Below are 13,259 nucleotides of genomic sequence, written 5' to 3'. Positions count from 1 at the left end.
TGGGCAAGGGCACCAAATGAACCATCTTAGAAAAGCGGTCACACACCACCCAAATGACGGACATCTTCTGAGAAACAGGGAGATCAGAAATAAAATCCATAGAGATGTGTGTCCAAGGCCTCTTAGGAACAGGCAAGGGCAACAACAACCCACTAGCCCGAGAACAACAAGGCTTGGCCCGAGCACAAACATCGCAAGACTGCACAAAAGTACGCACGTCCCGAGACAGGGAAGGCCACCAGAAGGACCTAGCCACCAAATCTCTGGTACCAAAAATTCCCGGATGACCTGCCAACGCAGAAGAATGAACCTCCGAGATGACTCTATTGGTCCACTCATCCGGCACAAACAATCTACCAGGCGGACAACGATCAGGCCGATCCGCCTGAAACTCTTGTAAAGCACGTCGCAGGTCTGGGAAGACAGCAGACAATATCACCCCATCCTTAAGTATACCCGTAGGTTTAGAATCACCAGGGGAATCAGGTTCAAAACTCCTAGAAAGGGCATCCGCCTTCACATTCTTAGTACCTGGCAGATACGAAACCACAAAATTAAACCGGGAGAAAAACAACGACCAGCGCGCCTGTCTAGGATTCAGACGTCTGGCCGACTCAAGATAAATCAAATTTTTGTGATCAGTCAAGACCACCACCTGATGTTTAGCACCCTCAAGCCAATGACGCCACTCCTCGAATGCCCACTTCATCGCCAAAAGCTCCCGATTACCGACGTCATAATTTCGCTCGGCGGGCGAAAATTTTCGAGAAAAGAACGCACAAGGTCTCATCACTGAACAATCTGAACTTTTCTGCGACAAAACCGCCCCCGCTCCGATCTCGGAAGCATCAACTTCCACCTGAAAAGGAAGAGAAACATCAGGCTGGCACAACACCGGAGCAGAAGAAAAACGGCGCTTAAGCTCCCGAATGGCCTCCACAGCAGCAGGAGACCAATCTGCAACATCAGCACCCTTTTTAGTCAAATCAGTCAAAGGCCTGACAACGCTAGAAAAACCAGTTATGAATCGACGATAAAAGTTAGCAAAGCCCAAAAATTTCTGAAGGCCCTTAAGAGAAGTCGGTTGCGTCCAGTCACAAATAGCCCGAACCTTCACAGGATCCATCTCAATAGAAGAGGGGGAAAAAATGTACCCCAAAAAAGAAATCTTCTGAACCCCAAAAACACACTTTGAACCTTTAACAAACAGAGAATTGGTCCGCAAAACCTGAAAAACCCTCCTAACTTGTTGAACATGAGATTCCCAGTCATCCGAAAAAATCAAGATATCGTCCAAATACACAATCATAAATTTATCCAGATATTCACGGAAAATATTGTGCATAAAAGACTGAAAGACCGAAGGGGCATTTGACAGACCAAAAGGCATCACCAAATACTCAAAATGGCCCTCGGGCGTATTAAATGCGGTTTTCCACTCATCCCCCTGCTTAATTCGCACCAAATTATACGCACCGCGAAGATCAATCTTAGAGAACCATTTCGCCCCCTCAATGCGAGCAAATAAATCTGTCAGCAATGGCAAAGGATACTGATACTTGACCGTGATCTTATTCAAGAGTCTATAATCAATACAAGGTCTCAAAGAACCATCGCTTTTAGCTACGAAAAAGAACCCCGCTCCAAGAGGAGACGAAGAAGGACGAATATGTCCCTTTTCCAAGGACTCCCTAATATACTCTCGCATGGCAGCATGTTCAGGTACAGACAGATTGAATAGACGACCCTTAGGAAATTTACTGCCAGGGATCAAATCTATGGCGCAATCACAATCTCTGTGAGGAGGAAGAGAATTAAGAGTAGATTCCTCAAAAACCTCACGATAATCAGACAAAAACTCAGGAATTTCAGAGGGAATAGATGAAGCAATGGAGACCAAAGATGTGTCCCCATGATTTCCCTGACATCCCCAGCTTAGTACAGACATTGTTTTCCAGTCAAGGACTGGGTTATGAGTTTGCAACCATGGCAATCCCAGCACCAACACATCATGTAGATTATACAGTGCAAGGAAGCGAATCACCTCTTGATGGTCTGGAGTCATACGCATAGTCACTTGTGTCCAGTATTGTGGTTTATTACTAGCCAATGGTGTAGAATCAATACCCTTTAAAGGTATAGGAACTTCCAGAGGCTCTTGATCAAACCCACAGCGCCTGGCAAAGGACCAATCCATAAGACTCAAAGCGGCGCCAGAATCCACATACGCATCCGCAACAATAGAAGATAACGAACAAATTAGAGTTACAGACAAAATAAACTTGGACTGCAAAGTGCCAATAGCAGAGGATTTATCAACTTTCTTTGTTCGTTTAGAGCATGCTGATATAACATGAGTAGAATTTCCACAATAGAAGCACAAATGATTTCTGCGCCTATAAATCTGTCGTTCGCTTCTGGACAGAAAGCTATCACATTGCATACTCTGTGGTGCCTCTTCAGAAGACACCGCCAACTGGTGCACAGGTTTGCGTTCCCGTAAACGCCGATCAATCTGAATTGCCATTGTCATGGACTCATTCAGACCAGTAGGCGCAGGAAACCCCACCATGACGTCTTTTACAGCATCAGAGAGACCTTCTCTGAAAATTGCCGCCAGAGCGCACTCATTCCACTGAGTAAGCACAGACCATTTTCGAAATTTTTGGCAATATATTTCGGCTTCATCTTGCCCCTGAGAGAGGGCTATTAGGGCTTCCTCAGCCTGAATCTCCAAATTTGGTTCCTCATAAAGCAACCCTAAAGCCAGAAAAAACGCATCCACATTGAGCAACGCAGGATCCCCTGGTGCCAATGAAAATGCCCAATTTTGGGGGTCACCCCGCAGTAAAGAAATAACAATTTTTACTTGCTGGGCAGGATCTCCAGCAGAATGAGATCTCAGCGAAAGAAACAATTTACAATTGTATTTAAAATTTAGAAAACAAGATCGATCTCCAGAAAAAAACTCCGGTATAGGAATTTTAGGTTCAGACCGAGGAGAATGTAACAAAAATTCTTGTATATTCTGAACTTTAGAGGCAAGATTATACAAATTGGTAGCCAGACTCTGGGGATCCATATTTCAACAGATAAAGTCTGAGCCATTCAGGGGTTAAGAGGAGAGGAAAACAGGAGACTGCAATTAGAGCTGGAGTGCAACTTCAGAGGAAAAAAAAAAGGTTTCACACAGTTCCTTTTCTCTCCTGCTTCAGCCTATAGATTAAACATTCTGGCTGGCCATACTGTTATGGTTTCCAATGGCAAGGAAACATCAGAAGCATAGAATAAACGGACAAGCTCTCGGGTGATGGAAACTAGAGCTGACCGCGATGCTAAACCTACACACCACACTAGAAGTAGCCAGGGGGCATTCCTGCGTTGTCTCTAGATGCCGCGCGCCAGCCAGAGAACTAACTACCCCTGGTAGAAGAAAACACAGTCCTGGCTTGCCTCCAGAGAATGTCCCCACAGGAGATAGCAGCCCCCCACATATAATAACGGTGAGAGCAGATGAAAAGACACACGTAGTATGAAAGCAGATTTAGCACAGAGAGGCCCGCTAACTAAATAGCAGAAAGATACAACAGAGGACTTCGCGGTCAGCTGCAAAACCCTTCAAAACACCATCCTGAAATTACCTTAACTCATGTGACAACTCATGCCACTGGAGTGGTAATTTCAGCCCAACAAGAGCTTCCAGCTGCAGAGATTCACATAAGTGCGAACTGGACAAAACATACAAAAATAGACTTAAGGACTAAAGTGTCCAACTTAGCTGAGCAGAAAACTGGGAGCAGGAACATGCAACAGAATCACTCTGGATACATTGATGGCCAGCATTAGAATGACTGAGGAGCAAGGTTAAATAGGATACTCCCACTGTTATGGTTCTCAATGGCAAGAGAACATAGCCCAGCAAACATACGAACTAGCTCTTGGAAGGATGGAAACTAAACTGACCATGAACTAAACCTGCCGCACAACTAACAGTAGCCGGGTAGCGTAGCCTGCGTTTTATCCCTAGACGCCCAGCGCCGGCCGGAGGACTAACTAATCCTGGCAGAGGAAAATATAGTCCTGGCTCACCTCTAGAGAAATTTCCCCGAAAGGCAGACAGAGGCCCCCACAAATATTGGCGGTGATTTTAGATGAAATGACAAACGTAGTATGAAAATAGGATTAGCAAAATTGAGGTCCGCTTACTAGATAGCAGGAAGACAGAAAGGGCACTTTCATGGTCAGCTGAAAACCCTATCAAAATACCATCCTGAAATTACTTTAAGACTCTAGTATTAACTCATAACATCAGAGTGGCAATTTCAGATCACAAGAGCTTTCCAGACACAGAAACGAAACTACAGCTGTGAACTGGAACAAAATGCAAAAACAAACAAGGACTAAGTCCAACTTAGCTGGGAGTTGTCTAGCAGCAGGAACATGCACAGAAAGGCTTCTGATTACAATGTTGACCGGCATGAAAGTGACAGAGGAGCAAGGCTAAATAGCGACTCCCACATCCTGATGGGAACAGGTGAACAGAGAGGATGATGCACACCAGTTCAATTCCACCAGTGGCCACCGGGGGAGCCCAAAATCCAATTTCACAACAGTACCCCCCCCTCAAGGAGGGGGCACCGAACCCTCACCAGAACCACCAGGGCGATCAGGATGAGCTCTATGAAAGGCACGGACCAAATCGGAGGCATGAACATCAGAGGCAGTCACCCAAGAATTATCCTCCTGACCGTATCCCTTCCATTTGACCAGATACTGGAGTTTCCGTCTGGAAACACGGGAGTCCAAGATTTTTTCCACAACGTACTCCAACTCGCCCTCAACCAACACCGGAGCAGGAGGCTCAACGGAAGGCACAACCGGTACCTCATACCTGCGCAATAATGACCGATGAAAAACATTATGAATAGAAAAAGATGCAGGGAGGTCCAAACGGAAGGACACAGGGTTAAGAATCTCCAATATCTTGTACGGGCCGATGAACCGAGGCTTAAACTTGGGAGAAGAAACCCTCATAGGGACAAAACGAGAAGACAACCACACCAAGTCCCCAACACAAAGCCGAGGACCAACCCGACGCCGGCGGTTGGCAAAAAGCTGAGTCTTCTCCTGGGACAACTTCAAATTGTCCACTACCTGCCCCCAAATCTGATGCAACCTCTCCACCACAGCATCCACTCCAGGACAATCCGAAGATTCCACCTGACCAGAAGAAAATCGAGGATGAAACCCCGAATTACAGAAAAAGGGAGACACCAAGGTGGCAGAGCTGGCCCGATTATTGAGGGCAAACTCCGCTAAAGGCAAAAAAGCAACCCAATCATCCTGATCTGCAGACACAAAACACCTCAAATATGTCTCCAAGGTCTGATTCGTCCGCTCGGTCTGGCCATTAGTCTGAGGATGGAAAGCAGACGAGAAAGACAAATCTATGCCCATCCTAGCACAGAATGCTCGCCAAAGTCTAGACACGAATTGGGTACCTCTGTCAGAAACGATATTCTCCGGAATACCATGCAAACGGACCACATTTTGAAAAAACAGAGGAACCAACTCGGAAGAAGAAGGCAACTTAGGCAGGGGAACCAAATGGACCATCTTAGAGAAACGATCACACACCACCCAGATGACAGACATCTTCTGAGAAACAGGAAGATCCGAAATAAAATCCATCGAGATGTGCGTCCAGGGCCTCTTCGGGATAGGCAAGGGCAACAACAATCCACTAGCCCGAGAACAACAAGGCTTGGCCCGAGCACAAACGTCACAAGACTGCACGAAGCCTCGCACATCTCGAGACAGGGAAGGCCACCAGAAGGACCTTGCCACCAAATCCCTGGTACCAAAGATTCCAGGATGACCTGCCAACGCAGAAGAATGAACCTCAGAAATGACTTTACTGGTCCAATCATCAGGAACAAACAGTCTACCAGGTGGGCAACGATCAGGTCTATCCGCCTGAAACTCCTGCAAGGCCCGCCGCAGGTCTGGAGAAACGGCAGATAATATCACTCCATCCTTAAGGATACCTGTAGGTTCAGAATTACCAGGGAAGTCAGGCTCAAAACTCCTAGAAAGGGCATCCGCCTTAACATTCTTAGAACCCGGCAGGTAGGACACCACAAAATTAAACCGAGAGAAAAACAACGACCAGCGCGCCTGTCTAGGATTCAGGCGTCTGGCGGACTCAAGATAAATTAGATTTTTGTGGTCAGTCAATACCACCACCTGATGTCTAGCCCCCTCAAGCCAATGACGCCACTCCTCAAAAGCCCACTTCATGGCCAAAAGCTCCCGATTCCCAACATCATAATTCCGCTCGGCGGGCGAAAATTTACGCGAGAAAAAAGCACAAGGTCTCATCACGGAGCAATCGGAACTTCTCTGCGACAAAACCGCCCCAGCTCCGATTTCAGAAGCGTCGACCTCAACCTGAAAAGGAAGAGCAACATCAGGCTGACGCAACACAGGGGCGGAAGAAAAGCGGCGCTTAAGCTCCCGAAAGGCCTCCACAGCAGCAGGGGACCAATCAGCAACATCAGCACCCTTCTTAGTCAAATCAGTCAATGGTTTAACAACATCAGAAAAACCAGCAATAAATCGACGATAAAAGTTAGCAAAGCCCAAAAATTTCTGAAGACTCTTAAGAGAAGAGGGTTGCGTCCAATCACAAATAGCCTGAACCTTGACAGGATCCATCTCGATGGAAGAGGGGGAAAAAATATATCCCAAAAAGGAAATCTTTTGAACCCCAAAAACGCACTTAGAACCCTTCACACACAAGGAATTAGACCGCAAAACCTGAAAAACCCTCCTGACCTGCTGGACATGAGAGTCCCAGTCATCCGAAAAAATCAAAATATCATCCAGATACACAATCATAAATTTATCCAAATAATCACGGAAAATGTCATGCATAAAGGACTGAAAGACTGAAGGGGCATTTGAAAGACCAAAAGGCATCACCAAATACTCAAAGTGGCCCTCGGGCGTATTAAATGCGGTTTTCCACTCATCCCCCTGCTTAATTCGCACCAAATTATACGCCCCACGGAGATCTATCTTAGAGAACCACTTGGCCCCCTTTATGCGAGCAAACAAATCAGTCAGCAGTGGCAACGGATATTGATATTTAACCGTGATTTTATTCAAAAGCCGATAATCAATGCACGGCCTCAAAGAGCCATCTTTCTTAGCCACAAAGAAAAAAACGGCTCCTAAGGGAGATGACGAAGGACGAATATGTCCCTTTTCCAAGGACTCCTTTATATATTCTCGCATAGCCGCATGTTCAGGCACAGACAGATTAAATAAACGACCCTTAGGGTATTTACTACCCGGAATCAAATCTATGGCACAATCACACTCCCGGTGCGGAGGTAATGAACCAAGATTAGGTTCTTCAAAAACGTCACGATATTCAGTCAAGAATTCAGGAATCTCAGAGGGAATAGATGATGAAATGGAAACCACAGGTACATCCCCATGCGTCCCCTTACATCCCCAGCTTAACACAGACATAGCTTTCCAGTCAAGGACTGGGTTATGAGATTGCAGCCATGGCAATCCAAGCACCAACACATCATGTAGGTTATACAGCACAAGAAAGCGAATAATCTCCTGGTGATCCGGATTAATCCGCATAGTTACTTGTGTCCAGTATTGTGGTTTATTGCTAGCCAATGGGGTGGAGTCAATCCCCTTCAGGGGTATAGGAGTTTCAAGAGGCTCCAAATCATACCCACAGCGTTTGGCAAAGGACCAATCCATAAGACTCAAAGCGGCGCCAGAGTCGACATAGGCATCCGCGGTAATAGATGATAAAGAACAAATCAGGGTCACAGATAGAATAAACTTAGACTGTAAAGTGCCAATTGAAACAGACTTATCAAGCTTCTTAGTACGCTTAGAGCATGCTGATATAACATGAGTTGAATCACCACAATAGAAGCACAACCCATTTTTTCGTCTAAAATTCTGCCGTTCACTTCTGGACAGAATTCTATCACATTGCATATTCTCTGGCGTCTTCTCAGTAGACACCGCCAAATGGTGCACAGGTTTGCGCTCCCGCAGACGCCTATCGATCTGGATAGCCATTGTCATGGACTCATTCAGACCCGCAGGCACAGGGAACCCCACCATAACATCCTTAATGGCATCAGAGAGACCCTCTCTGAAATTCGCCGCCAGGGCGCACTCATTCCACTGAGTAAGCACAGCCCATTTACGGAATTTCTGGCAGTATATTTCAGCTTTGTCTTGCCCCTGAGATAGGGATATCAAGGCCTTTTCCGCCTGAAGTTCTAACTGAGGTTCCTCATAAAGCAACCCCAAGGCCAGAAAAAACGCATCCACATTGAGCAACGCAGGATCCCCTGGAGCCAATGCAAAAGCCCAATCCTGAGGGTCGCCCCGGAGCAAGGAAATCACAATCCTGACCTGCTGAGCAGGATCTCCAGCAGAGCGAGATTTCAGGGACAAAAACAACTTGCAATTATTTTTGAAATTTTGAAAGCAAGATCTATTCCCCGAGAAAAATTCAGGCAAAGGAATTCTAGGTTCAGATATAGGAACATGAACAACAAAATCTTGTAAATTTTGAACTTTCGTGGTGAGATTATTCAAACCTGCAGCTAAACTCTGAATATCCATTTTAAACAGGTGAACACAGAGCCATTCCAGGATTAGAAGGAGAGAGAGAGAGAAAGGCTGCAATATAGGCAGACTTGCAAGAGATTCAATTACAAGCACACTCAGAACTGAAGGAAAAAAAAAAAAAATCTTCAGCAGACTTCTCTTTTCTCTCCTTTCTCTGTCAATTAATTTAACCCTTAAGGCCGGTCAAACTGTTATGGTTCTCAATGGCAAGAGAACATAGCCCAGCAAACATACGAACTAGCTCTTGGAAGGATGGAAACTAAACTGACCATGAACTAAACCTGCCGCACAACTAACAGTAGCCGGGTAGCGTAGCCTGCGTTTTATCCCTAGACGCCCAGCGCCGGCCGGAGGACTAACTAATCCTGGCAGAGGAAAATATAGTCCTGGCTCACCTCTAGAGAAATTTCCCCGAAAGGCAGACAGAGGCCCCCACAAATATTGGCGGTGATTTTAGATGAAATGACAAACGTAGTATGAAAATAGGATTAGCAAAATTGAGGTCCGCTTACTAGATAGCAGGAAGACAGAAAGGGCACTTTCATGGTCAGCTGAAAACCCTATCAAAATACCATCCTGAAATTACTTTAAGACTCTAGTATTAACTCATAACATCAGAGTGGCAATTTCAGATCACAAGAGCTTTCCAGACACAGAAACGAAACTACAGCTGTGAACTGGAACAAAATGCAAAAACAAACAAGGACTAAGTCCAACTTAGCTGGGAGTTGTCTAGCAGCAGGAACATGCACAGAAAGGCTTCTGATTACAATGTTGACCGGCATGAAAGTGACAGAGGAGCAAGGCTAAATAGCGACTCCCACATCCTGATGGGAACAGGTGAACAGAGAGGATGATGCACACCAGTTCAATTCCACCAGTGGCCACCGGGGGAGCCCAAAATCCAATTTCACAACATCCCACATCCTGATAGGAACAGGTGAACTGAGAAGGCAAAGCTTGCAGGACACCAGTACCACAAGAGACCACCAGGGGAGCCCACGAACCGAATCACAACAGGCATGCTTCTGATGAGGCGGCGGATGGTGGGATCTCCTCCCGGACCTGGACTAAAGCATCCGCCAACTCCTGGACAGTCTGTGGTGCAACGTGACGTTGGTGAATGGTGCGAGACATAATGTCCCAGATTGGTTCAATCTGATTCAGGTCTGGGGAACAGGCGGGCCAGTCCATAGCTTCAATGCCTTCATCTTGCAGGAACTGCTGACACTCCAGCCACATGAGGTCTGGCATTGTCCTACATTAGGAGGAACCCAGGGGCCACCACACCAGCATTTGGTCTCACAAGGGGTCTAAGGATCTCATCTAAGTACCTAACGGCTGTCTGGCTACCTCTCGCGAGCACATGGAGGGCTGTGCGGCCCTCCAAAGAAAAGTCACCCCACACCATTACTGACCCACTACCAAATCGGTCATGCTGAAAGATGTTACCGGCAGCAGAACTCTCTCCACGGCGTCTCCAGACTCTGTCACGTCTGTCACATGTGCTCAGTGTGAACCTGCTTTCATCTGTGAAGAGCACAGGACGCAAGTGGTGAATTTGCCAATCATGGTGTTCTGAGGCAAATGCCAAGTTGGGCATGGAGTTGGGCTGTGAGCACAACCCCCAACTGTGGACGTCCAGCACTCAGACCATCCTCATGGAGTCAGTTTCTAACTGTTTGTGCAGACACATGCACATTTGTGGCTTGCTGGAGGTTATTTTGCAGGGCTCTGGCAGTGCTCCTCCTTTTCCTCCTTGCACAAAGGCTGAGGTAGCGGTCCTGCTGCTGGGTTGTTGCCCTCCTACGGCCCCCTCCATGTCTCCTGGCTTGGCTCCTGGTAGTGCCTCTAGCCTCTGGACACTACGCTGACAGACACAGCAAACCTTCTTGCCACAGCTCACATTGATGTGCCATCCAGGATGAGCTGCACTACCTGAGCCACTTGTGTGGGTTGTAGAGTCCGTCTCATGCTACCACGAGTGTGAAAGCACAACCAACATTCAAAAGTGACCAAAACATCGGCCAGAAAGCATTGGCACTGAGATGTGGTCTGTGGTCCCCACCTGCAGAACCACTCCTTTATTGAGTGTGTCTTGATAATTGCCAACAATTTCCATCCTCTGTCCATTCTATTTGCACAACAGCATGCGAAATTGATTGTCAAACAGTGTTGCTTCCTAAGTGGATAGTTTGATCTCACAGAAGTTTGATTTACTTGGAGTTATATTCTGTTGTTTAAGAGTTCCCTTTATTTTTTTAAGCAGTGTATATATATATATATATATATATATATATATATATATATATATATATATATCACATGTTGAGAAATGAAAAATTTGAACCACAGCTCACTGTTCAAGCAGACAGATTATAGCTGAGGTTTGTTACTGTTCAAACAGACAGATTATAGCTGAGGTTTGTTATTATATTCCGTTACAGAGTTTTCCATCTGCAAATCTAGATTGAAAATTTACAACACTTCCTCTTTTCAGATGGCAATTAGGAGGCTAGTTGTCGGTATCCATCAGCACTCTCTCTCTGTAAGGCCACGTTCATATGTTCAGTATTTGGTCAGTATTTTACATTAGGGTTGAGCGAAACGGATCGGTCAGCGTGATGACATAGATCTCAGTCCCCACCATCTTAGAGAAGGGCATTGCAGTGATTGGCTTGCTTTCTGCGGCGTCACAGGGGCTATAAAGGGGCATTCCCGCCGACCGCCATCTTACTGCTGTTGATCTGAGCTTAGGGAGAGGTGCCGCTTCGTCAGAAGCAGGGATAGTGTTAGGCAGGGTACATTCACCCCCAAACCGCTTGTGCTGTAGCGATTTCCACTGTCCAACACCACCTTTTGTTTGCAGGGACAGTGGAAGCTACATTTTTTTTTCCTCAGCGCTGTAGCTCATTGGGCTGCCCTAGAAGGCTCCCTGATAGCTGTGTTGCTGTGTGTACGCCGCTGTGCAAACCAACTGCTTTTTTCAAAGCACAAATCCTGTTGTTCCTTCCTTTCTGCACAGCTATCTTGTTTGTTTGTCCACACTTTTGTTTTTTTTTGTGCAGCTGTCCACTCCTTGTTATTGCTGCCTGCTATACCATGCTGAGATTACTGCAGGGAGATAGTAATTGTAGGACAGTCCCTTTTTTTAAAAAAAAAAAAACCTAATGTGTCATACTGGGAATTTTTTTTTTTTTAATTCTCCCTGAAAAAACAAAAATAGTGGGAGATTAAGATTGGCATTTCTGCTTGAGTGCCGGTCCTGTGTGTGCCATCTGTCTCAAATTATTGGGGCACAGAAAACCTAGTGTGTCATACTGGGAAATTTTTTTTTTTTTTAATTCTCCCTGAAAACAATAAAAATAGTGGGAGATTAAGATTGGCATTTCTGCTTGAGTGCCGGTCCTGTGTGTGCCATCTGTCTCAAATTATCGGGGCACAGAAAACCTAGTGTGTCATACTGGGAATTTTTTTTTTTTTTTAATTCTCCCTGAAAACAAAAAAAAATAGTGGGAGATTAAGATTGGCATTTCTGCTTGAGTGCCAGTCCTGTGTGTGCCATCTGTCTCAAATTATTGGGGCACAGAAAACCTAGTGTGTCATACTGGGAATTTTTTTTTTTTTTTAAATTCTCCCTGAAAACAAAAAAAATAGTGGGAGATTAAGATTGGCATTTCAGCTTGAGTGCCGGTCCTGTGTGTGCCATCTGTCTCAAATTATTGGGGCTCAGAAAACCTAGTGTGTAACATTGGGCCTGATTTTCCTTTCAGTGTCAGCCACTTATAAAGGTATATATAAATCCTACAGAAGTTTGAGTTCACCTTATAAGTTGTTTTACAGTAATAAATACCGTTACTTTGGTTATGTTTTGCAAACAATGAGGAAGTCTGGTGGAAGAGGTCGTGGCCGTGGGCGGTCATTGTCAGCTGGTAATGATGGTAGTGGTGGTGGAGCATCAGGTGGTCGTGGTAAAAGCAATACAGCACCTAAGTCTCGAGTTGTTGAGCCAGGTTCGTCGTCTGGCTACACAAGGCCTCGAACGCTCCCTTTTCTGGGAGTAGGAAAACTGCTTTTAAAGCGGGAGCAGCAAGAACAAGTTTTGGCTTTCCTTGCTGACTCAGCCTCTAGCTCTTTTGCCTCCTCTTCTGAAAGTGCTAAATGTAAAAGCAGCGCGTTGTTAGTGGATGTTCATGGTCAGGGAAAAGTCGCTTCCTTGTCTTCTTCACCCAGAACAAGAGAGAAGGATGCATCAGGCGACACAACGGGTTACTCTATGGAGCTCTTTACACATACCGTTCCTGGGTTAGACAGTGAAACAGTTAACAGGCCATGCCCATTAGAAGTTGAATCGGACATGGAGTGCACAGATGCACAGCCACAGCCAGATTACTATGCTGTTCCTTTGACTCAGACCAGAACATTGCCCTCGCAGTGTACTGAGCCAGAATCAAACTCAGCTGAGACTATGGTGCCCCGTCACGAACGCTATACCACCGGCTTACACGGTGACACAGACGAAGTTGCACATGAGATAGAAGAGGGGGTCATAGATGACCCAGTTGTTGACCCCGATTGGC

This window comes from Ranitomeya variabilis, chromosome 2 (assembly GCF_051348905.1).
Source record: "Ranitomeya variabilis isolate aRanVar5 chromosome 2, aRanVar5.hap1, whole genome shotgun sequence".
NCBI classification, from domain to species: domain Eukaryota; kingdom Metazoa; phylum Chordata; class Amphibia; order Anura; family Dendrobatidae; genus Ranitomeya; species Ranitomeya variabilis.
This window is presented reverse-complemented; position numbering follows the sequence as displayed.